The following is a 25,568-nucleotide window of genomic DNA, read 5'->3' as shown; positions in this document are numbered from 1 at the left end:
ACTTTGATATGTATTACTAAATTTGCTGTATGATAGATATAAAATGAGTAAAAATACAGTTTAAAATTTACTTAGTTAAGCATTTAAAAATTCTTCTTCCAAGACCATTCAGTCTGAAATCTGTACTAAATACATTTCCTAGTTTCCACCAAAGGAAAATTCTGTATCATTTGTTTATATACATTTATAAATTTTCTACAGTATTTAAATATGATCCACCTTTCCAACTTATTAACACAACAGTATATATTTTTAATATTTGCTGCAATGTAATCATTATAGAATGTATAGTTCTTTCTCAAAAGACATTAAAATACTAAATGAGTGCTGTAGGTTTTCAGAAGCACTTTCAAGCCCGTCTATATTAATAAGATATCCTAAGTGAATTAGTATTACAAAAGAAACTTACCACTAAGTTAAAATATTAATGTGAATACTTATTAGGTCAAGCCTTTTACATTAATCTGAGACAATATAAGAGTGGTTAGAGTAAGCATTCTCCTATCAGTGAAGTTTTCATGTCAGATATTTTCTCTCATTTTCCTCTTATAAAAGCACAAAAGGATGTTTCTCTCCTTGTATTTCTGAGGAACAAAAATAATCTGTTCTTCCAGAGATAGGATGGTAGTCACCCTTCCTTCCAGAATACAGTATTTGGCATAATATGTTTTTGTAGAGTTTTGTTAAGTAAGCAGTTAGGAGGGGTGACTTATCACAGGTAGCATGGTTTCTGGTTCCTCATGGCAGGGATGTATGCCCATGCAAAGTCATGCCCAACTCTTTTCGACCCTATGGGCTGTAGCCCCCCAGGCTCCTCTGTCCACAGGATTCTCCAGGCAAGAATACTGGAGTGGGTTGCCATTTCCTCCTCCAGGGGATCTTCCCAACCTAGGGATTGAATCCATGTCTTTTAGGTCTTCTGCATTGGCAGACAGGTTCTTTACCACTAGTGCTACCTGGGAAATCTAAAGTGTTGTATATGTGTTGAGGCTGGAGGTAAGACTGAAAGTTAGCAACTTCGATCAATGTCTTTCAATGAGTTTTTAACATAAAAAAAAAAGACTTTATTTATTCGATTTAGAATTAAGTTAGTTATTAAAAATAAATCCTCATTTAAAAATCTTTTCCCTCTTCATTTTTTTAGTTAGAAAACTTTTCTTGCCTAACTCTCTTTTTATCCTAAAATCTGCCTGATTCACATGAGATTTTTCACAAAGCAGATCTGTAAAATCATGACAAAATTAGATTTTTTACAAGATTAAAGTCTCCTTAACCTTGATTAATAGTCAAATAGCTCTCTGGCCAAGATCCTCTGGAGTGACTGGGCAGCATTTACAATTCACAGAAAGTTAAGACAGTTTGTGCCCGTTGCCCCATGTAGTCTGCTCTCTGCCTCTGATCCACACAGTTCAGTGGTACTCACAAAACGGAACTCTGGACAACTAACAGATGCAGGAAACAGCAATCATGTGAAAATCTGAAGAGTCAGATAATTCCTTAAAAGGGGTCTGAGCACAAATGCATCTTAGAGTGAGAGTCCCTTCAACACCTATGGGAAGATGGACCAAAGGCAACGAGGGAGGGACTCCAGGTCTCACTCCCATTAACTTTGGGTTGAGAAGTTCCTAGCAAAGAAATCACGGGAGAAAGGAACAGGCAACTAGCCGCCAACATCAGGTGAATACAGGTCCATCGACATCAAGGAAGGATCCGACAGTTAAAACCAACGCTGACTCAAAGATGGCAGCTGGCGTTATGAGAAAACACGTGAGGTTAAATTGTAATATCAAGTAACAGAAGATACGAGAGGACACTCTGCTCAGTCACAGCTATGAGGCTAGGGGAAGAGGAGGAGAAGCAAGAGGCCAGGACTCAAAACTTTGCACTGAACACCTGGGCTGTCTGGTAAAAGAAAGTGGGAAGCCAAAGGCATTCGTTACACTTTCTCAAAGAAAGGTAAATGTAATCTTTCTCTGGGACAAATCAAACCAAACAAGAAGGGAAGTTTGATGTATGCCCCACTTGCTATGGTTACCAGAGACAGTAACTGGCAGGTTGCTATACACAGGTGAGTCTAATGCCTGGTAAGGTAGGTAGATTCAGGCTTTGGTAGTGGTGTCCAGAAATCCCAAGAGAAACTATCAATGTATTTCATTTCAGTTGGAGACAGAATACAAAAAGTTTAGAGTCAAAAGGATTCTTACAGATCACTGTTCTACCACTCTCATTTTGCAAAAACAGAAAAACAGAGTGAAGCTCAAGAAGAAATGACTACCTATGGTTTACAAAGCTATCCATATGCAGATCTGTTAACAGTATGCATGATTTTTGCCCATTGCTTTTAGGGTAATTATTACTGCTGAGCAGAGAAAAGGCATTTCAGTCCTTACTCCATTTACATTTTTCCTTTCTTCATTCAATAAACATCTGTTGAATAACAAGAACTAGGCACTAGACTGGAACCTGGGAATGTCCCCTGGAAAACCTTGGGAAATAAATGTAGCAGATCACAGTACCAAGCTTGACAACAGGCAAAACAGTGAAGTCAGTCAAACTAAAATCATGGACCACCAAGCACAAAACTAGGAGGAACTATGATATGAAAATTGGAATGGACTGTGCAAGTATAATCAGATACCAAAAGATCCAATGGCTGAGAACTACAGAAGTAGGTAAAGGAGAGAAAGAGGGAAAGTTTAGCAAATGCAAGTTGTCACTTACTCAAGCTTTTGGGACTTTTGCAACACAGAACAAATCACAGGTTGTGAACAGTCCTCCATGGGTCATTCTTTTTCTATCTCAACTCAAATTAAGGAAAAAATAATCAGTAAAAGATGTGTACATTTCCCTGCCGAAGCTATTTTTAAAAATTTTGGTCAGGAATAGCTGGTAATTTTCATCTAATATAAAAGAACATTACATTATTTTGACATAGCTTTCCTGGGAGAAAGAACTTAGCTGGTAAACACATCCAGCTATTTCAGGATGTCAGGACTTAACTGGGTTTGAGAAAAGGTGTAAGTGACAATTGGAAAACTAAGAGAAATAAAAGCAGCTGATGCAGAGGATAAAACTAATTTTTTAAAATGTCATCAGGATTACTGTTAAAATGGTGTTCTGGACAAGTTACAAAATTCTTTAAACAAAAATTTAGTGATTTTAAAGAACTATATAGGAGATATGGACTTCCCTGGTGGCTCAGTGGTAAAGAATCTGCCTGCAATGCAGAAGTGAGATCGATCTTTGGGCCGTGAGATGGATCTTTGGGCTGGGACAATACCCTGTAGAAGGAAACGGCAATCCACTCCAGTACTCTTGCCTGGGAAATTCCATGGACAGAGGAGCCTGATAGGCTACAGTCCATGGGTTGCAAAGTCAGACAGGACTCAGTGACTAAACAACAGCAATATAGGAAATACACAATGAAAACACTTAAACTCAGCTACAGGGAGGATAAAATGTAATAAGTTCTGTAGAAATCCATTTGCCACAATCCTATAGAGTTTCAGGGTGGGTTGATTCTGCATTTATAGCTATGAACATATATCCTAGAGAAATATATGTGTTAAGAAGCAAAAACAGGACTCTCAAGACTTTTTCATTTGCAATTTTTTCTCTCATAACATAAACTGGAAACAATCTAAGTAGCCATCAAAAGAAAGTGGATAAATAATGGAATTATTATTATGGAATAAATACTAGATAAGTAATAAAAATGTGGAACTTTCATACAACAAAATACAACTGTGATCATAAATGAATTACAAGTATAAGAAGGGTGATTCTCTCAAACATGTTGAGTGGCAAGATAGGTATTGCAAAAGAAAACATATATTATTTAATATAAATTTCAAAAAGAAGCAAAACAATATAGGGGATATATAAATTATGAAAAAAACTATACAGAAAAATAAGGAAGTAAGAAACCCAACACTCAGCACTGTGGTGGTGGTTAAAGAGAGTTGACGGAATCTGGGCCAGGCATAGCTCTGTTTCCTAAGTTAGTGGTTAAGTACTCAGTTATTCAAGGTAATGTTATTTGTATCTTATTCACATGTAATAAATAACCCTTGCATGTATAGCACTTTCTAAATACTATGGAGTTAGTCCTATTTTTAAAAAGCGCTCAGAAAATTAATACTATATTTAACAAACTATCTTAAAAGGTACTTTTTAAGAAGCTGCAAGTACCTAGCACATATTCAGGACTTTAAAAAATTACCTCTTTTAACTCACACAACAACTCTCAGGTAAATATTTTACCCTTAGTTAACATAGAAGGAAACTGAGATTTCTGTTTCATAGATTGCCCAACATTAAACAGCGAGCAGAGGCGAGATTCAAACCGTAAACTGTGAAAGCCAGGGTGTCTGCACGTAGGACTATCTAAAATACAACGGCACAAATAAATTTCCAACACAAACACGAAACTGTCTTGTTACACTGTAGTTTACTATTTTTATACAATTTAGCATTTATAATGCATCCCTAGACCATATTCTAATAGTTTGTATTAACTTTATGTCATAGTACCTCATTATTACTTCATAATCACAATTTACCATTAAACTCTCTAAATTCTAAAGCTGGTAACAGATACCACATATGTTTATGGAAAGTCCCAATTTAGCTGTACTTCTTTTCATACCCTGACTTCTCTAAGACTGGAAGTTTAAGGAAAGTTAGCTGTCAGTAGGCTGAAACTCCTTTCACTACCCTTGGGACTCACTCAACAGGCAAGGAAACAGGCTTGCCAAGTCCCACAGAAATTACTCACTTCTACCCTCTTTTTCCTCAATCTTTTTTACAATAATATTTCAAAACCTAATTTTAAACTCATGCAGGAAACCTGATTGATACCACCTGGTTTTCTAACAACACAACTCACTTATATAATTATTTGTCAGCTTTTTACTTCATTGTTGTTTTTATTTGCATGTATCTAGCTTGTAAGAGCCACTGAGAAGTGTTTACAAGAGTATGTCCTCAGAGCTATGCCCTAACTCATTCTTCTTTGCCCAAAGCACCATCAACTGTGCTCTGTAAACAGTAGTCACTTAATAAATGCTGATTGACTTACTACAGTGGAACAATTCGCCTCTGGTATGTCTCAAAAAGCCAGTGAATCCTCCACATCTACAAACATGCTGGAGATGATACCAGGTACTGTTAGAGGCTTGGGGTCTTCCTGAGGGTGCCTGGGATAAGAAAAACACAGAGAGAGACCAAAGACAGTCAGGAGAAACACAGAGAGAGGGAACATGGAAATAAACAAGAGGATAGAACAGAGTGAGAGGAGCCACATAGTCAGCAGTTATGGAAAAGATTAAGCAGTCAGACATACTCAGAGACAGGGCGGAGGTCAGTAATTTGAACTTGGGTTTCAAGTTGGAAACCACATTTTTTGTTTCATTTACTCCTGTAGTAAGCGCCTTTATGTTACTAAATTTGTGATATAACTGACCACTTCAAAGTTATTTCTAAGCTTTTTCTGAGCTTATTTATCTTTATTTATTAAAATTCATCCTTACACAGAAGCATCTTTGGAGACACATCTACACAGATAAAAACACAATTCTCAAATTAACCTAGCAGTAAATATGGAAATATTTTTCCAATTCTTCAACTTAGACAATGGTTACTTCAGAGAGGTAATGTGACTTGCCCAAGGCCATAGGCAAGAACATGATAACTGGGGCCACAAATCTTCTAATGCCAAACGCTAGGACTTTTACTGACATCCTATATTCTCTACTACAAATGAATCATTTATAAATCCAAACTGTTTTTACAGAATAAAATTCAAACTACACACTTTTAAGATAAAACTATGCGTTCAGACAATGAACCGCTGAGGTTGCTCACTAGAATAATTTTAGAGCTTGAATTATTTAAAAAGTCTATCAGAAAAAATAAAGCAAAATGCAACTATATCAGAACAACAGAAATTGTCAAACAGAAATAAAACTATGTGAACAGGCACTGACAAAATTTTAACATTTTAAAAAAGGGGCTAGAATTAGTTCATTGCTTTTACAACTATAATTTCAAAATCTTAATTATTCAACACATTTCAGCTGAAAGATCAAAAGTCCTATATTTCAATGAGTTCTTAAACCTAAATACTAGTAAATGTCTCAAACATGTTCTCTCATGATGCCACAGCTAAAAGTCTATATGGCAACTCTACTTCAGAGTACTACATATAATAGAAATAATTTAATGCACCTCTTGGTAAGCATTGCATTTTCTCTTGAGATATACTGACGCTCTCCTAAATAATGATGGCTTTTTGCAAGCAATCAATTGTAATCAATTTTCTGTAATTATCAGCAAAGCTCCTTTGATACAAGTGAAATAAGTATGTTAATGGATTTCACAGCAAGACTTAAAAATAAAAGAGACTTCTATTCAATCGTACATCAACATTTTCCCATGTTCAGCAATTTTTTAAATTGTCAAATCAAGTATAGTACTGTTCTGCCCTCTAGTGACAGGCTAGGTTTTGTTAACTACATGTTTTCTGGTTTTTTGACTTTGCTTTATGAACAATACTTAGGATTTTTAAAAATATATATGACAGTACTTTTTCATAATTGAATAAAGGAACAAAAGAAACTGGTCAATTTTAATATATGGCTTCTGATATGAACACAATTCAGGAAAAATATAATTTCTTCTCATAGGAATAGTACACCTAAGAACTACAAAAAATAAGTATCATTTATTTCAAAATGTATGCATATTTTTATGAAATTTGGAAAGGCCAAAGAATTCCATTCAGTTTCTTTGCTAAAGGCTTTACAAATTTCATAACTATAAATCCCAAATTGGTTAATTCTATTATTTGAGCCTGAGACATCAAGGCAAGTGGCACTACATACACCATACACGGATGAACAATTTTCTAATTATCATAGTAGAGCAAAAATATGCTTAATACAAAAATGCACTGAACATTATTTACCTTTAACTGTCCAAGTGGCAGTTTAGGATTTTCCTGAACCTCAGTGTCGTCATTAACAGACTGTCACTTTATACCTGGAAACATCAGTCAAGGATGCCGGCTGAGACACAATCATTACACAGAGATTCACCATGGTATTTTGACGAAGGTTCTTCTTTCCTTCTTAGTTTCTCTTGCCATATATACTCTTGCAAGGATGTAAGGCATTTCCAGAACAGCATTTCTACTCTCACTAATCCCAAACATACTACTTCTGTGTCTACACTCTTATGTTATAAATTAATATGACATTTGTACATGGGAATGTAAAAGGATACCTGGACATGTGCAGACTGAGGGTGCTGTCAGGAGCGCAAACCCTAAAAGCAGATTCCCAGAGCCTGAATTCCAGCTCTATTTCAATTAGCAGTGTGACCTCAGGCAGATTATTTAATTTCACTGTGTTTCAGTTTCCTCAGGCACAAAATGGGAATAAAGAGAGACACCTATCAGTAGTAATATTTTATGTCTTCAAAGGTATATGAGTTACACAGTTAAGTATATGAGTTTATCAAATCCAGAAAATGTATATTTAAGATTTATGCATTTCAGTGAATGTAAATTTTACATCAAAAGAAAAAAGTTGTACATAAATGCTGAACTATAGTCAATAATATACATACTGAAGTATTTAGGATATTTGCAGTGATGTCTTTACTTTTTAAATGCATCAAAAATGAACTTATAGATACACAGATTATAGATAATGTAATAAAATAAGTAATAAGTAAAATGTTAATGGCAGAATCTAGGTGGTGAATACAAACATATGCTATTTGTCTCAAGTTTCAAAATAAAATGTTGAAGGAGAAATATAACTGATGTGAAGAATAAATAAGGGAATTAAATATGCAGAAAATTGCCTGACAATCAGCAGTATAGAATGATAATACGTTTAAGCAAATGAAAATTATCTAGTCATCCCAAGTTGGAAGAAAAAAGGAAGAAAGTAATGAGGCACTGGGCACCCAAATTGGAGTGAGTTGTTGCCACCAAGGGTGTTAAAACTCAAATTTCAAATGCATTTGTAAACTGCACGGGCCATGTAGAGAACATGGTCTTTGAAAGTCAGAAAGAGCTGACCTGAATCCTGGCTCTATTTTCAATTGGTCAAAAAGCTCACACAATTTATTTAAATGTTCTGAGCATCAGTTCTCTCATAAATGGTAAGAGAGTAAAGATATCTGCATCTATGGGGCCACTGTGATGATTAAACACACACACTTCTACATAAAAAGAGAAATTAGTGCATAAAATGCAAAGAATAACTACTACAGTTCTTTAAAATTATAATCATTGTTACTGCTCTTAGGTTGAGTCTTTTATATCCTTACAACTATTCTCTGCAGATGGAAACAAAAGTTAACTATGTATTTGATTCTCACCTAGAAATCCCATATGCAGGTGGCCCTACTAATCCAAAAAGTTTTCTATGAGATCTTTATAAAAACAGAAAGCTTTTTTAAAAGTAAAACTGTACTTCTTGTAAAAGAAGAACTGGCAATGACAAGGAATTCATTTATCATCCTTCTATAATTCCAATTACATAATAAATGTAAGCCCCTAACGGTGAGGCATTTAGGAAGTATGTTTGATGATGATATATTAAAGAAAGTAACACTTAGTGTATCTGAGAAATGATATTAGCATCTGATCTGAAGTATTTTAGGTAACACATTTAAAGAAAAGAATATTAAAACTATATTTATAGAAGATGAGCTCTATGTTCCCAGGGAGTGGCTCTGTAAGTCAGTTTAGATCCTTCCATGAAGACTGGCTCAACATAGAGTTTCATCTAAAAATCAAAGCAAGAAAGTGGAAATAAGAGGGGGAATATTTGAAACATATATAAATACTTTCTGCCTTGACTACCCTGCAAAAACTGCTTCCCCAAATTTAAATCAAAACCATGTGAGAATGGCTATCACCAAAAACGTCCACAAATAACAAATGTTGGCGAGGATATAGAGAAAAGGGAACCCTGGTACACTGTTAGTGGGAGTGTAAATTGGTGCAGCCACTACAGGGAACAGCATGAAGGTTCCTCAAAAAACTAAAAATAGAATGACTGTATGCCCCAGCAATTCCTCTTCTGAGTATACATCTCCCCCAAATAAAAACACTACTTTGAAAAGATACTTGCACCCAATATTCATAGCAGCATTATTTACAAGAGCTAAGATAACAAAGCAACCCAAGTATCCATGAACAGACGAAATGAATGAAGATGAGGTATATATAGTATGTGTGCAAACACACATACACACACACGGAATATTATTCAGCCATAAAAAAAGAATGAAATTCTGCCAATAATAATAATATAGATGGACCTAGACAGTAGAATGCTTAGTGAAATAAATCAGAGAAAGATAAATATTATTATCACTTATGTGGAATCTAAAAAATAAAGCAAACGAATGAATGTAATAAAACAGAAACATAGATATAGAAAACTAGCGGTTACCACGGAGAAGGCAATGGCACCCCACTCCAGTACTCTTGCCTGGAAAATCCCATGGACCGAGGAGCCTGGTGGGCTGCAGTCCATGGGGTCGCTAAGAGTCGGACACGACTGAGCAACTTCACTTTACCTTTTCACTTTCATGCATTGGAGAAGGAAATGGCAACCCGCTCTAGTGTTCTTGCCTGGAGAATCCCAGGGACGGGGGAGCCTGGTGGGCTGCTGTCTACGGAGTAGCACAGAGTCGGACACGACTGAAGCGACTTACCAGCAGCAGCAGTTACCAACAGGGAGAGGGAAACGGGAAATGGCGAGAAAGGTAGGTACAAATATCATGTATAAAATAAATAAGCTACAGTAATATATTGTACAGCACCGAGGACATAGCCAATATTTTAAAGCACCGAGGACATAGCCAATATTTTAAGAAAAATTCAAATGGAGCATAATCTATAAAATGTGTGCATGTGCTCTCAGTCGTGTCTGCCTCTTCGCAATCCCATGGACTGCCAGGCTCTTCTGTCCATGGAATTTTCCAGGCAAGAATACTGGATAAGGTTGCCACTTCCTTCTTTAGTGGATCTACCCAGACACAGGGATCAAACTCAAGTCTCTTGAGTCTCCTGGACTGGCAAGTGGGTTCTTTACCAGCTGAACCACTGGGGAAGCCCAATGTAAAAAAATATTAAATCATTCACTGTATAATAAATGCTGTGAATCAACTATACTTTAATAATAAAATTAATTTTAAAACTTTCCCCAAAGGACCCATGGAACACCTAACCCAAACACCTTTTTTTTTTTTTTTTTTGACAGGAAATAGCATTTATTGCGGAGAAGGCAATAAATGCATCAAAAATGCGCCTGATGGGCTGCAGCCCATGGGGTCGCTAGGAGTCGGACACGACTGAGCGACTTTACTTTCACTTTTCACTTTCATGCATTGGAGAAGGAAACGGCAACCCGCTCCAGTGTTCTTGCCTGGAGAATCCCAGGGACGGGGGAGCCTGGTTGGCTGCCGTCTATGGGGTCGAACAAAGTCGGACACGACTGAAGCGACTTAGCAGCAGCAGCAGCAGCAGCATTTCTTTCTTGAAAACTCCCATCTTCTTTAGCACTACACTCTTATTGCTTTTCCCACCACAGGCCTGATTGTTTTTCTTTCCTTTATACTTTTCTTAACAAGTAAGTAGGTGTTTTCAAAGGATCTGTCTTAGCCTTATTTGTTTTTCTTTCCTTTATACTTTTCTTAACAAGTAAGTAGGTGTTTTCAAAGGATCTGTCTTAGCCTTATTTTCTACTTTCACCAGTTTTCAAAGTTTCAGCTTTACGACCTTTCTCTTAAGTTATACCTATCTTCAGCTGGAATCTCTTCCAAACTCATAACAAACTCATAAACACATCCTATACATAATCACAGATATTCTCTTTGTGTTTCAAATCCATTCCATCCCAGCCCCTCCCTATCTCTGACCTCCTTTTCAACAAGCCCCACTGCTTTCCTTCCCTCTTATGACTCCTCTACACCCCAAGTTCCATCTGGTGCTAAATTCTCCACATAAGTAGTTTGGTTCAAGTGACAAGACAGGGTTTGTATTCTTTGAGAAATTGTTAGAGTGAAAACTAAATTTACAGTCACTAAAAACAGAAACACACACACACATCAATAGTGGCAGGCATCAGACATTTGAGAAAATCTTCATTAAAGCAATCATTAAAAGTGAGTATCTATTAATTTTTGCTTGCAAAATGGGAAAAGACTTATTTGATTTGGTGAGTTGGATACCTCAATCCAAAATATTTTAAGACACATCAAGACAGGGTATAAACCTTCATGTCTCCTACAATGATGCTATTTACAACTCTCAAACTCTATTAGAAAAACAAATTTCTTTTTGCCTGGGATATGCTAAAGCCCCTCAAACCAAACTTTCCAATGCCTATTTCTTTTCCCTTTCAATCCATCTCATTTATATTGTCTGCTCAAAATTTTTCAGTGGTTTATCTGCCTTAAGAAAAAGAAAAGAAAAAAAGTAAATTCACCCTGACATTCAAGACCCTCTTACATCTAGCTCTGGATGAAAATTTCCCATTTTACCCTTACAAACATTCCATTCAAATAGCAAAAGGTATCTAGGCATACCTTGAAGATACTGTGGATTTGGATCCAGTCTACCTGAATACAGAAAATGTCATAATAAAGCAAGTTGCACAAATTCTTTGGTTTCCCAGTGCATATAAAAGTACGTTTACATTATAGTATAGTCTAGTAAGTGTGCAATAGCATTATCCCTAAAAAAGGTACATGCCTTAATTAAAAAATACTTTATTGCTTAAAAATGCTAACCAATCTCTGAGCGTTCAGCAAGACATAATTTTCTGTAATAGTAACATTAAAGATCACTGATCATTATGAATACAATAATAATGGAAAAGTTTAAAACATTGCAAGAATTACCAAAATGTGACAGACAGACATAAAGTGACAGCTGTTGGAAAAAAAAAGATGGTGATAACGTTACTCAACACAAGGCTGTCTCACCTTCAATTTGCAAAAAATGCAGTATCTGAAAACTACAATAAACTGAGGTATGCCTGCATTCCCCTTCTCCAGATTCTATATTTATTCCTCTGTGTAGTCTTCCCTGATATCCTACCTGGAATTTAAGATCTTCCTCAGAACTCTTGCTGCTGCTGCTAAGTCGCTTCAGTTGTGTCTGACTCTGTGCGACCCCATAGATGGCAGCCCATCAGGCTCCCCCGTCCCTGGGATTCTCCAGGCAAGAACACTGGAGCGGGTTGCCATTTCCTTCTCCAATGCATGACAGTGAAAAGTGAAAGGAAGTCACTCAGTCGTGTCCGACTCTTAGCGACCCCATGGACTGCAGCCCACCAAGCTCCTCCGTCCATGGGATTTTCCAGGCAAGAGTACTGGAGTGGGTGCCACTGCCTTCTCCACTCAGAACTCTCAGTGAGGTTTATTTATCTATCTATATTGGACCTAATTAGTTTGCCTTCTATTATCATAATGTGACCTTGACAATGTCTAACACTTGGAACACAGTAGTTCCAGTAAGTATTTATCAGATAAATAAGAGGAACAGAAAGTATGCTACTTTTACCTTTTAAGTAAAACAATTTTTCCAGTGAGATTACTATAGGCAGTTCAGGTTCTAAAAAAGGAATACAAGAGCTAGAAAAAGAGTGCAAACACTCTTCACTCATATGGGAGCCAGAAAAGTTTAGAATGATATATAGTATACTAATAGTTGAAAAAGTACATAATTCAAGTCTATAAAATCCATAGTTATGTTTAGAAAATGCACCTATTTGACTAGGAAAGGGTAAAATTGCTATAAAAAAAGACCCCACAAATATCCTAATACAAACATGTTAACTTACAGAGAAGCTTTTTGAAGGAACCAAGATATTTTCATAGATAGTCCTAAATTATCTTCAAAATCAGTTGAGATATACTAATTATAGAGATAATAAAAATAAATAAATAAAAGTTACTAGGGACAAAGAACAAAACTGTAATGCTTCACGCTCATGAAAATTACTAGAAATAAAAATACTTTCTTGTCTTGGATCAATTAATTGTGAAATGCTAAGCCAATGACCTAAAATGAAGGAGAATCTTGCTTCTCTAGTTTATGGATAAACTAGTAGAATAAGGTCATAATAAGGTCACAGCTGTTTAGAATTTTTTTAATTTTTTAGCTAGGTTGCAATAATCAATTTACAAAAATAGCTCTCATACTTTAAATTTCATTAAGAATTCATAATACAGCTCTTTGTTTTATTAAAATAATTATAATCTTTGAAGAAAATTGTGTAGATTATAAAAATGTACTTTACACTTAAATAATTTACTTTTTGTTTAAGGTGATAATTTTGTTAAAACCAACACTGCATGAGGCGATAATATTCTTAAAATAACTATACCTCACTGAATGATAGATGACTTATCTCCTAATACTTTCATATACTTGAGCTTTGATTACACTTTAATAAAACTGCAAAATTAAATTGGGCAAAGTATAAATAAACATCTATTATGATGGTATAGGAAATATTTTAAGGTATTTAACAATATAAAGAGTAAATGTTACTCTTTAATGACTTAAAACCAATCCTGTACTCAATAAAGACTTCATATAATAAAGTGCAACACAGTGAAGACATTTCTCTCGCTGTGAATAGAGATAATAACATGCTTGAAATTCCATTTCAAAGAACAGTTAGAGCAGTAAAAAAAAGTCAAATACCACTTTGACCTACTGTCCATTGTGAGAACAAACACATTTTCTTAGCAGCCCTGCCCTGTTCTGGGGTTGGCAGTGTAACCTCCAGCACTTTTAATCTTCGTAAGAACCTTACACGGACCATATTCACCCCGGTTTCACAGATGAAGAAAAGTAACTTTCCCACAGTACAATCAGTAATCAACTGAGTTGAATTTAGTCTTGTGTACAGTCCATCTGACTCCAGATCCAGAGCCCATGCTTCTGAGATCAAATTACAGCTGTAAAAAGTGATCCATTGAAATTTGTCTTCTATAAGGAAATCTTTAAGTTTCTACCTATCTACCGAAGCAAGGATGAGTATTAGGCAGTTGACAACCTAGTAGCAAGAATGGGAAGTAAATTGGGAAGTAAAAGTTCTAAAATATTTTTTTTCCACAGGCACATTATAAATTCTAATGCATGAAATATTTTATTATAAAAGGAATAATGGGTTAAAAAATTCTATAACTGATGATTAGTTCAAAATTAATAAAGAGAAACATAACTGGCACACCTTTACCATCAACAAGATAGATTTGTTATGTCAGCAATAAAGAAAACCAATACCCATTATCTTAACAGGAAAAACTTTCAAACCTGAAAACTATCATCCCTTTAAGTATTTATGTTACTAAATGGACTGAAAGATGAGCTGTGCCTGTATGAGTGCTAAGTCGCTTTAGTTATGTCTGGCTCTTTGCAACCCCATGGACTGTAGTAGGCCAGGCTCCTCTCTCCACGGGATTCTCCAGGCAAGAATACTGGAGTGGGTACTGGGTTGCCATTCCCTCCTCCAGGGGATCTTCCCAGCCCAGGGATAGAAGCCGCACTGCAGGCTGATTCTATACTGCAGAGACACCAGGGAAGCCCAAGAGATGAGCTGTAAGTGTCAGCAAATGGCAGAACAAAATGACTGACAGAGGAAGAAGTTTGTATTTAAACAGGGGATGGACACTGGCTGCTAATCTCACACTTTCCTCTACTGTCTCTTTATATAATACACCTATTTGATGAACAGGCATCTCTAACAATACTGAAAGCACAGCAGGTATTCACAAACTATATTAAGCGCATGATTCAGAGAATCAGTTCGGGCCATCTGGGTGGTGCCTGAGGGCTTACCCTTCTCTGCACATGGATACATCTCACATTTTGTGGGTTTCATTCTCTCTAATTTAGTAATTAGTATGGCATAACTGGAGAAAGCAATGGCACCCCACTCCAGTATTCTTGCCTGGAAAATCCCATGAACGGAGAAGCCTGGTAGGCTGCAGTCCATGGGGTTGCTAAGAGTCTGACACGACTGAGCAACTTCACTTTCACTTTTCACTTTCATGCATTGGAGAAGGAAATGGCAACCCGCTCCAGTGTTCTTGCCTGGAGAATCCCAGGGACAGGAGAGCCTGGTGGGCTGTTGTCTATGGGGTCCCACAGAGTCGGACACGACTGAAGCGACTTAGCAGCAGTAGCAGTATGGCATAACTGAAAATGCTTGGGACTGTGTTCACCAGTTAAATGGTATCTTATTATTTAAGCCTTGTTCAGAAGCCAGTTCCTCCCCATCTAATTGACCTTTCCAGAAACCTGTACACTGTTTATGCCTGTGGTAACTCAACAGCTTAAAACATTACATTCCTGAAGTGGAATACTTTTGCCTCAAAGAGACACTTGATAATAAATGGCCTTACAATAAATGTTAAGGAAACATTAAAATAACTACATAACTCATCTGCTTTTTAAGAACAGCAATATAACAATGTCAGAGGCAGAACTGAAAATCAAGCAGATTACAAAAGTTTATAAAATCAAAACACATACACACACAAACCAAAACACAATGTTCTTCTCTAACATCTTTATAAATTTGAATATAGAAATATCCTAAAAATAGTACCCCCCCAAGAATAAAACATCTAAATGTGGACTTAAGTCAACCTTTCTATTACGTATTAACTAAATACAAGTACCATACAGCATCTCTCGTGACCCCACCTGAACCAATTTGCCTTTCTTGTATCTCAGAACCTTCACATGCACTCCACTCAGAAGGTCACTGGTAAAGTGTTAGGAAAGTACTTGGCAGAAGGCTTACAAGTCTTAATAAACTCTTGCTGACTCAATGTACCCTATGAACAATACAACAGGTACCCAGAAATTATTTTGCTGCTCATTTTAAGTTCTTAAGCTCACTAACATTTATTGATTATAGGACTAACTGCAACTTAAAGACTTATTTATGAGGAACACTCCTCCCCCTGAACTAACACTTGGAAGAATAACTATCTCCAAGTAGACCTGGGGATGCTTATTAATATCAATATCAATGGAATATACAATTAATAAAATGTGAACTCTTGTATTACTAATTCACCAAATATTCACTAAGCAAGTTCCATGTGCTGGAAACCATTCGTAGGTTTGGGGGATACAGCCCAAACAAAACAGACCCTCTAATGTAAACTTAAGGCTTTAGGTTTCCTGAAGAAGTTACCTGAAAAAATTACATGTATTCACTCATGTATATTTACACTTATCTGTGTACGCGCAGAATACTCAGTAAATATAGTATGTATTCTACATTAATATGCATAGAAATTCTGAGAGCAATGTAATGAGAAATTTCACCCCATTAGATCCATTTAGATCCAGAAAAACATGACTACACTAAAACCTTTAGACAGTATGCATTACAACAAACTGTGGAAAATTCTTAAAAGAGACAGGAATACCAGACTACCTGACTTGCTGTCTGAGAAACCTGTATGCAGGTCAAGAAACAACAGTTAGAACTGGACCTGGACCAACAGACTGGTTCAAAATTCAGAAAGGAGTTCATCAGGCTACATATTGTCACCCTGCTTACTTAACTTATATGCAGAGTACATCATGCAAAATTCTAGTCTGGATGAATCACAAGCTGGAATCAAGATTGCCAGGAGAAATATCAATAACCTTAGACATGCAGATGACATCATTCTAATGGCAGAAAGCCAAGAAACGAAAGAGTCTCTTGATGAAGGTGACAGAGAGTGAAAAAGCTGGCTTAAAACTCAACATTCAAAAAACTAAGATCATGGCATCTGGCCCCATCACTTCATGGCAAATAGATGGGGAAAAAGTGGAAACAGTGATAGACTTTATTTTCTTGGGCTCCAAAATCACTGCAGATGGTGACTGCAGCCATGAAATTAAAAGATGCTTTCTCCTTGGAAGAAAAGCTATGATAAACTAGATAGTGTATTAAAAAGTAGAGACATTACTTTGCCAACAAAGGTCTGTCTAGTCAAAGCTATGGTTTTTCCAGTAGTCACACAGGATGTAAGAGCTGGACCATTAAGAAGGCTGAGCGCCAAAGAGATGATGCTTTTGAACTGAAGTGCTGGAGAAGACTCGTGAGAGTCCCTTGGACAGCAAGGAGATCAAACCAGTCAATCCTAAAGGAAATCAACCCTGAATATTTATTAGAAGGAGTGTTGCTGAAGCTGAAGCTCCAATACTTTGGCCATCTGATGTGAAGCGCCAACTCCCGGGAAAAGACCCTGATGCTGGGAAAGACTGAAGGCAGGAGAAGGGGACCACAGAGGATGCAATGAGTCGGACGTGACTGAGCAACTGAACAACAACAAGATTCATTTATTTTCCTGGAGAAACACAATTCTCTGTAATAGAGATCAAAGGCAATATAGACTTCAGTATAAAAATAATTTATCTACCTTTCAGAGTAGTAAAATGGATGAAGTGGTCATGTCTCAATTTATTTGTATTGTCCTTAACTAGTAAATTTAATAATCAGTAGACTGAGCCTATGCAAAAGAAATACAGTGCTAAAATTTATTACATATAAGGCTTAAGTTTGAGTCATCTGTAAATAGCTTTAGAGGGAAATCAAAATCAAAAGTAAATAAAAGGTAAAATAATAACTTTCAACCAATTAACTGCAATCCACAAAAGTAGATCAGTCCTGAAGAGCTTATCTTCTAGTCTGTAAACACACAAGGTGAATCAATTTAAAGTTATTATTATACAAAGAGAGTCTCAAAGGTTTGTTTCCTTATGGTATATTTTCTCTTTTCAGATAGGCATCAAATCATAAGACACTCAAATTATTCTAGTGACACAGAGCACTCTTTTTTTTTTAAGTTCAAAAGTAGAACTAAGAGTTAAATTGAGCCTTCATCAATACGATTACTAATCCCAAACACTCATCAACTGAAAGTTCCTCCTATGTACTAGAAAAAGGTACTACAGAGATGTTCAAAGAATTGCATTTAGACTATTACTTGAGAAATTCAATGATTACCTAACCTAAGAGTAATATCAGAGGAAAGGAGGAAAAGGAAGAGGATGAAAAAAGGAGATTAAAAAAAAGAAAGAGAGGGAGGCAGGATAATTAACAGGGAGAATAGGAGATTTAGGACTCTGTTGTGGCTTTTGCTGGCTTTATTTCAAATGCATAATATTTTCTTTCTGTTTTCCAGAACCTTTAAGACTATGCTATTTTCCTGCTAAATAAAGTAAAAGAATATAGCCATGAAAAATATGAATTGGCTTGATTATAGTCAGCAGAAACATGTATCTCAAAAAGTTAAACGTCTTCTTCTTTGACCTAATTTTCAAATACATTCCATATCAAGTCAACAATGAATACACATGGAAATCAATTTTTACAATGATGCTATTCCTCCATCATACAAAACACTCTGATTTTCAAGTTCTTTGATTTGATTCCTTCCCTTGAAAGACATTCTTTTTTAATGCACTGTGACTTCAAAGTGGAAGAAATATGAATTCAGTAATTTCAAATGTCTCCCATTCCAAAGATTCAAAGATAATTTTTAGAATCTTAGATGATACAGTAAACCGGATCTTCTTGTTTATAGATTAAATAACATAGAATTTTTTTTTTTTTTTTTTAACATTCTCTTCTCTCTTTGGCACAGAAAAAACAAATACCTCTGGTATGAACTGAATTGGCTGCCCTCAAATTTGTATAATGAAACCTCAAAACCCAGTGCAATTGTACTTGGAGACAGACCCTAGAAGAAGGTAAAAATTAAGTAAGGTCACTAGGGTGGGGCCATTATCTGATAGAACTGGTGTCCTTATAAGAAGGGGGAAGAGGCCAGAGCACACTTTCTCCACAGACACAGAGAAAAGGTCACGTGAGAGCACAGCAAGAAGGCAACTGTCCAAAAGCCAGGAAGAGAAACCACACCAGAAACAGAATTTGTCAACACCTTGACCATGGACCATAAGCCTTCAGAACTGTAAAAAGAAATCTATTGTTTAAGTTGCCCAGTCTGTGGTATTTTGTTATGGCTGCCCAGACTATATAGTCTCTAAAAATGAAAATATTCTATTTTTGAAATAGTTTCACTCTATCAATGATCCAGCTGGTAGTTGTTACAATGATGATTCATTTATAAAGAGAAAGACTTGGGACAATTTGAAAAATAATTTACCCCAAATTACTTATATGTATCTCTGTGTTATTCCAAATTAAATTATCATTTAGAAATAACATAAAGCTTTGAACCCTAAGAGATATCCTCTGCTGTCCTGATTCTGAGTGTGAGGGGACAATGCCAACAGAGAAGTCATCGAAGGAATTTAAATAATCTCAGCTTCACTGGGAAACAGCAGCATAGAAATCTTGAAGTAGAAATGCTGACTCTTTTGAAACCAAACAGCATTTGCTCTACATGCTGAAGAAAATTTCTGTGGCACTCTCTTTTGTTCTTGTACCCTGTGAGATTATAAAAAATTGTTTTTCTTTGATGCCAACCTTAAAATTCAGAGGCGAGGCCATACATCCACAATTGGCAATCACTCTGTTAGGACTTCTATGTTCTCAGTGGCAAGAACTGATTTATTAGTTCACAGGGTGACTAGTACTTCCACAGGATTCACCTTTTCAGATAAGGATAAAGCCACTTTTATTTTTCAGTAAATCTGTAGGATACTTATACCTTAAGGACAATTTTTTAAAACTCTTGGAAGTGTGTGTTTAAATATAAATATGCAAACATAGTTTATACATACATATACTGTAATAACAGTATATTACAGTGCATCCAAGATTATTGAACTGTGATCACATTTCTTAACTACCATTTCTTGAGAGCATCCCATGTGCCAGGCACTCAACTTAATTCCCTCATTTCATTATCAGCACTCCATGAGGTAGAGATCATTATCCAATATTAAGATGAGAAAACAAAATTTGACAGAGGTTAAATAATCACCCAAATTCTTTCAACTTAAAAGTTCCAGAACTAGGATTTATGCCTAAGTTTCTCTGAATTCACAGATTTCTAAATGTTCCTTTTCCCCAATCTTAAGGAACTAGAAACTTACAAACAAAGCACTGCTTATAGTATAATCCTCAATATTTAAATCATCTTAATCCACACACATGTGGTCACAACATTTTATAAAACTTGTGGGATTAATCATAACACTAGCTGAGGAGTTCATTATGACTATCAATTTTCTACAAAGTATAGGACAGAATAATGCAATCACTGTATAGTGAATACGACCTCGGGGTACATTAGAAAACTCGTGTACATTAGAAAACCTTATAGTATGTGTATTCTTTCTCTCCAGAATCATTCCTGAAATTGACTTTAAGTAGAAGCACTTGATTACCATTACATGGTAAAATAATTATGCTACTACTGGTAAAAAAAAAAAAACCTACCCATTCTCTTATGCTCTTCCTCTATACCCAATTGGATATCTGTCAAAATTCCTGAAATCCAGTAAATATAGGGAAGAATTTATTATGAGGATCATTATTTCCCTTCTCAAACTCTGTATTCAAACCACCGAGGGTCCAGTCTGAAGTAATTTTCTTTCATTTTAAAGCCAACTTATAAAACAAGAATGTAAGCTTAATATAGGGTGTATTTCCACTTATTGCATAGTGTAAAAGTGATAATGTTCAAAACTTAGGGAAACTCTTGGAATGAATGAACTCCTCATTCCCTAAAACTTGTTCACAGATAGGTTTCAAAGTTCAATATGTTCCATGTATCACACAGAAGTTTCACAAATAATTTTCCACGTTAAACAGATTAATTTTTACAGGACTTCTGGAAGCTTAACATACAAGGTGCATTCTGTCTGTCTAGAAAAGCCCGAGATAGGATTATCCGAATATTACCCTTAAAATAGGCATTGTGCTTCCCTATCAGCCCCTACACCACTCCTCTTAAGAAGCCACTCCTATCCCATGACATGAGCTGGCCATGTGACATGCTTTAGCCAATGAAATGTTAAGAGGTAGTGACATACATGGCCTCTTAAAGAACCCAGAATGCCTGACTCCTTCTGCCACAAGACTTGTGCATCCCAGAGAGGCTGTCCTTCAGCTCTGGTCCAGGAATGAAGAGGACATGGAGCAGAGTGGCAACAGATTCATCAGGAATACGAACATGAGTGATAAAGAAACTCTTATTGGTATAAAACACTAAGATTTAGGGACTCTGTTTAATTAAACAAAGCTTTGCCTAAGCTGACTAAAACAGCATTATTTCCCAGATTTACTGAACCCTGGGAACCATTTTGCTAGGTAACATTTTCCAAGATTTATTTCCTAAATTACTCTTGATTTTGAATGGCATATTTTCTACTAGTTAATACTGTACTTATGATGAACATAAATGTATACTAGAAGTATAAAGTGTCAGTTTTCTTAAATTTTATCAGCATTTTCTGTCAGTATCTGTTTACAGTCAATAAAAATACTTTACTGATGTAATCTAATTAACATTCAGAGATCAAAGATCAGATGGCTACTTAAGTCAAGACTGCCATACAATGGCATATTAATGATTTAGTTCTCTGAATAGGTAATATAAAAGGTCCTGCTTTATTTTCTATATATATATTCATATTTAGAAAACTCAGAATATTGCCACAAATTTAATTTTCTTTAAATCTCACTATTAGAATTAGTAATTGAGAACATATTTGAAATTACAGTATAGATATTCAAATTTTCTGTAGTCTATTCTGCTGACCCAGTAAAACCACAGTCAATGGTATCCTGCCATTCATAAATCCAGAATTTGTATTTCTGACTTATTATGCCTTAAAGGATAATACAGAAAGGAGGAGAAATAACTAAATCTCAGTCTTCTCACTGGCAATAAGATTTTGTTGGTGTTTCAATATCCAAGTAAACACACTTACAAGTTAATGGCATTTATTTTTACAATGCAAACAATCCTAGACTGTAACACTCAGAAGAATGGTTCAGAGGCCTTATCACATCATAAAATCATAAAAGCAACATTCAGTCATATATTTACTAAAACAAAAACACACACACAAATTTTCTAGACAGACCTAACAGGCTATCAAAAATACTTAAGAGAAAAAAGATTTAAGTTTACCATGAATCGAAAATTTGAAGAATAAGTGCATGTCCTGAAAATTGCAACTAAGCAATATTTACTATTTTTGTTCATTTTATGTCACATTCCTTGGTCTTATAAATCATCAGTTCACCATAAAGTATTCAAACACCAGTAAATCAATCACACGTTTTTATTCCCAGATTGAGAAAACTCTATGCATTTAAGTAATCATTATTAAAATTAATCCTAAAATATTCCAAAGGAAGCAGTTTTGAATACAACTTATGAACAAAAGGACAGAATTATACTATGTGAGTTTCAAAGTTTGATATAATTTGCCACATGTATATATTTTAAAATCTCAACTTTTTCTTCACTGTGTGGTTTTTCATATTCAAAATAGTTTTATGGTACTGCTACACCTGCTTCTATTATTTTTAATAGTCTTTTTTAAGCTCCCATAATGCTTTTTGATACTGATTCACTTTTCATTTAATGCCAAAGGAAATACAAAAAGCTTTGAGGGAACAAACCAATGTAATATTTACTAAGACATGTATTCTCTAGATAACTGGGGACTTCAATAAATTGACTTTTTACCAATAGCCCATTACATTGCAGAAACAAGCCAGGGATTCTGAAATAGTTAATTTTTAAAAATTAATTACTTTAAAGGAAAATTTAACATTCTTGATAATAGAGACTACATGTCACTTTTAAAATACTAATAAAATTGACAAGTAAAATACACAATTATCACACTTCCCTGATCAATACGGAAGGTGAATCTATCAGATGCGAAAAAGTTGAGACCAGCTCTGATACCACATAGCTCTTGACTGCTTCATTGCTTCCAGGTAAGTAAGTAAGATGCACCATGGGGCTGCTCTTACCGGTCAAGTCAAGACTTTCCATTGTGATGCCAATGGAACATCAGAACTTCCAACTTCTGTGATGCAGCAGGATTCTGTGGAGGACCCATAGCAAAGTGATTAAAATGGTGAGTCAGGAAGCCCTTTCCAACTATATTGACACTTAAGTCTCCTTTAGCAAAATCATCCCTAAATAAGATGTATTAACAGCCAACCAATCAAAATCAGGAAAATGATTAAACATCCCTGGACTAACACTACTGAGGAAAAAAAGACCGAAAGTATTTACTGTCAACTTTAATTTAACAAAAAGATGATTACTAAAATTACTCAATGGGAATTCTGAGGCCAAAGTTACAGAGACAAAGAATTACAGGCCATTACTTCTTAGTTTGCTGACTAAATTCAGGTATAGAGTTACAGGTAAATCCTCTGGAAAAACATGGAATTAAAATGACATCCTGACTAAAGTCAAGTTATTTGAAATGACTGGTTCAACCAAACCAGTTAAAGCTTAACCACAATTAAGCTATGGTTCAGATGCTTATATTTTATCTTTTAAAGATGAGTGAAGCCCAGATAGTTCTTCTATTAAAGGGTGGGGGAACACATACAAATAGAGAAAAGCTGTTATAAATTACTTTCTAGCTACACATGATGAAATAAAAGAGGATTGAAATCAAGTGTACAAAGTAAACAAAACTTTATATTAAGACTGCAAATATAGACATATACCTAAATTATAATTGCTTGTGAATTTTTTTTATTTTTAATGTTTCCAATTTATTTATTTTTTAATTAGTTTATTTATTTTAATTGGAGGCTAATTACTTTACAATATTGTAGTGGTTTCTGCCATACATTGACATGAATCAGCCATGGGAATACATGTGTTCCCCATCCTGAAACCCCCTCCCACCTCTCTCCCCATCCCATCTCTCAGGGTCATCCCAGTGCTATGGCCCTGAGTGCCCTGTCTCATCCATCAAACTTGGGCTGGCGATCTATTTCACATATAGTACTATACAATAGCAATGTTTCAATGCTATTCTCTCAAATCCTCCCACCCTCACCTTCTCCCACAGAGTCCAAAAGCCTGTGTCTCTTTTGCTGTCTCGCATATAGGGTCATCATTAATACAGACATATATCTAAATTATAATTTTTTTAAATTAAGCTATTTCAGTTTCTATGTGAGACACATTCATTTAGTTTCTCAAGTGCTTCATATGGTAATACTAAATCACACCCAACTAAGAGATAATTTCCTACTCTCTTGTGTATTATGACAATATATTTCTTTACAATCAGCAGGCTACAACATACTTCAGAAACTGGGTATCACTTACTAGCTTACTGCTTGATGAATATTGTTAGTCATTTTATGTGTTAGCTAAAGTGTTTTTTCAGCTACTACAATATGGAAGAACTCGCTCTTATACATTAAATATCAAAAATGTATAATGATTCATTTGAGTAATCCTAACTAGATGTAGATAATTCAGTTGTCACCCAATGCTACAGAAGAAAACAATAACCAGAAAGAATAAAATATTAAATGGTCTTACAAGGCTTCTCACAAGATACTACTCATTTATCCACATTTTTTAGAACAAGGGTATGGATGAAAGAAGAAAGATCTCTGAAGAAAATTAATGGGACACGTGAATACTTTCAAATTAAATGCTTATGTTGCTACAAAAGAAGCATACAATTCCAAAAACTGATTAAATAAATGGTATAAAAGTCTCTCCTTAGAAACACAAGCTGGAATCAAGATTGCCGGGAGACATATCAATAACCTCAGATATGCAGATGACACCACCCTTATGGCAGAAAGTGAAGAGGAACTAAAAAGCCTCTTGATGAAAGTGAAAGTGGAGAGTGAAAAAGTTGGCTTAAAGCTCAACATTCAGAAAACAAAGATCATGGCACCTGGTCCCATCGCTTGATGGGAAATAGATGGGGAAACAGTGGAAACAGTGTCAGACTTTATTTTTTTGGGCTCCAAAATCACTGCAGATAGTGACTGCAGCCATGAAATTAAAAGACGCTTACTCCTTGGAAGGGAAGTTATGACCAACCTAGACAGCATATTCAAAAGCAGAGACATTACTTTGCCAACAAAGGTTCGTCTAGTCAAGGCTATGGTTTTTCCTGTGGTCATGTATGGATGTGAGAGTTGGACTGTGAAGAAGGCTGAGCACCGAAGAATTGATGCTTTTGAACTGTGGTGTTGAAGAAGACTCTTGAGAGTCCCTTGGACTACAAGGAGATCCAACCAGTCCATTCTGAAGGAGATCAGCCCTGGGATTTCTTTGGAAGGAATGATGTTGAAGCTGAAACTCCAGTATTTTGGCTACCTCATGCAAAGAGTTGACTCATTGGAAAAGACTCTGATGGTGGGAGGGATTGCGGGCAGGAGGAGAAGGGGACGACAGAGGATGAGATGGCTGGATGGCATCACTGACTCGATGGATGTGAGTCTGGGTGAACTCCGGGAGTTGGTGATGGACAGGGAGGCCCTGGTGTGCTGAGATTCATGGGGTCGCAGAGAGTCAGACACAACTGA

At 35.8% G+C, this 25,568-nt stretch overlaps 1 protein-coding gene across 18 annotated transcripts in view; it reads right to left on the bottom strand.

Annotated features, from left to right (window-relative positions):
- The window catches only part of BBX (BBX high mobility group box domain containing), a 298,089-nt gene that overhangs the window by 142,745 nt on the left and 129,776 nt on the right, over positions 1–25,568 (bottom strand). For 12 of the 18 annotated variants that reach the window (XM_024990118.2, XM_005201330.5, XM_024990123.2 and 9 more), the window contains one exon: positions 23,019–23,092. The exons of 3 other annotated variants lie outside the window; for them this stretch is intronic. The gene's annotated coding sequence lies outside the window, so the exon portion shown is untranslated. Of the gene's footprint in view, positions 1–5,080; positions 5,199–7,284; positions 7,574–23,018; positions 23,093–25,568 lie in introns of those variants that run through there. 3 more of the 18 variants (XM_005201322.5, XM_059885151.1, XM_059885156.1) reach the window with 3 other exon arrangements.

This window comes from Bos taurus, chromosome 1 (genome assembly GCF_002263795.3).
Source record: "Bos taurus isolate L1 Dominette 01449 registration number 42190680 breed Hereford chromosome 1, ARS-UCD2.0, whole genome shotgun sequence".
Taxonomy (NCBI): Eukaryota; Metazoa; Chordata; class Mammalia; order Artiodactyla; family Bovidae; genus Bos; species Bos taurus.
This window is presented reverse-complemented; position numbering and strand designations above follow the sequence as displayed.